This window comes from Octopus bimaculoides, chromosome 25, assembly GCF_001194135.2.
Source record: "Octopus bimaculoides isolate UCB-OBI-ISO-001 chromosome 25, ASM119413v2, whole genome shotgun sequence".
Taxonomy (NCBI): domain Eukaryota; kingdom Metazoa; phylum Mollusca; class Cephalopoda; order Octopoda; family Octopodidae; genus Octopus; species Octopus bimaculoides.
The window spans coordinates 34178380-34180385 of record NC_069005.1 but is presented as its reverse complement, the minus strand read 5'-3'; positions in this window follow the sequence as shown (position 1 = coordinate 34180385).

Below are 2006 nucleotides of genomic sequence, written 5' to 3'. Positions count from 1 at the left end.
TATATATATATATATATATATATTTATTTATATATATTTATTTATTTATATACGTATGCATGCATAAGGTGGCGACACAACATGCTCAAAGTCCAATAACTGAAAAAAATCCTAGAAAAAACAGAACGGGATAAAAGACACACACACACATTCCAATACACACATACACACATTCACATTCACATACACATGCACACGCACATACACACACACATACACATACACACGCCTATTGAAAATTGTAGCACCGGGTGATGACAAAGTGCTTTACAGAGACGTGGAATTTCCTGCCGCACATTTTCCTTATTCTGATACACATGTATAGCAAACCATATTAGAAAAAAATGGCGGTTTGATTGCGGTAATCATAAATGTAGAGATTAGATGGAGACGATTAGAATTCACGAAAGACGACACAAATGGAAAATATAAGTTAATTTAATATTTTAGACTAAGTTTCGACACCTGAAATAAAGCTGTCTGGGTTTGTTAGATACGGTTATTACAAAAGTTGATAGAATGGTAACAGGTAAATGAGGCAGATGAGTCTTTGACACTGTCACGGAGAAAACAGTAAGGTGAGAAAATGATGTATGGTTTAACCATCAACTAGAACAAATTTCGTACCCAATATTCGTTGACACGAAGACTGAATCAGTCTGTAGAATTCTACGATGTCAAACTGGGGGAAGTTGTAGTAAGAAATGGTCTTTGATATTTTAAACACGTGACGTTGCTACAATTCCATTGATTAAAGTTTGTATTTTAAATGTTGTTTATGTAGAACCTAAAATTTGATTTCTGAATTTCTGACATCCAGTTTTCATTAGGTTCATATAAGTTTACATGTATTCTTCTCAGACTTTTTAACGCTCATCTTCTTTTGTTTGCTAACACTTTTCAGCATCTCCTTCATACTATTCATCATATTTAAATACACAAAAAAAAAAATAATAATAATTAATAAAAATGGCTGCCAACATGTTGATACTATTCTAAGACTACTTGGAATATCAAAAACTATCTCGACCACTAATATTGCCAGACGATTTGCACACAGAATAAAAATTGAAAATGTTTCTGAAAATTAAAAGATGGTAAATTTTGCAACTGAAACGCACCTTCGACTCCATATAAAATCTTCCATGTCTGTCAAGGGGAGGTAATGCCAAATTTGAGAAACATTGATGTACACTTTGAATCGCGGGTGAAATGGTTCCTGTCATCCTTTAACGTGATGTAAGTTTCGCGCTGCTTGAAGCTTTCCATTCGATCGGCTCTGTTTGATATATTCTGCTTTGGTTCTCGTCCTGTCCTTGATTATACTATATATATTTAGGTTGCTTTTCATGTATATTTCTGTTCCACGGATTAATCGTAATCCACTGTAACTATTTCTATCTAGTTCGTATTGATTTCTGGTTTTGTTTGCCGACATTATATGATGTTGGAATTCACGACGGATGATAAATGTTTGTTTAATTTGTTTTTGTAGTGGTTGGCATAATTATTAAATCCTATGTTGTGGATTTTAATTATAAATATATTTAGAATTTCTCCTGATTGATCGAACATTCTAAAAAAACTTAAAATACAACCAGAAAGCAACCTTCAAACATATAAATCTATCTATCTAACTATCTATCTATCTATCTATCTATCTATCTATCTATCTATCTTTCATTCTGTCTATCTATCTATTTAGCTTTCTGTCTGTCTATCTGTCTATCTATCTTTCTGTTTATTATATACGTGCGTAACTGTGTGAGTACAAGTGTATGTGTGTGTGCGTGCGTGTATGTGACTGTGTGTGTGTACATACACACACACTTACACACTCACACACACAAGCTGTCACATCCATGTATTATTATGAAGCTGGTCACCAAAGTAATCAACTTTAGCATTAAAAACTCATATTTTTACTGCACCAGCCTTCTGGAGTAGACATTACTTAGCTCACATAACTAGTTAGAACGACAATACCACATAGACTATAAGTTTAT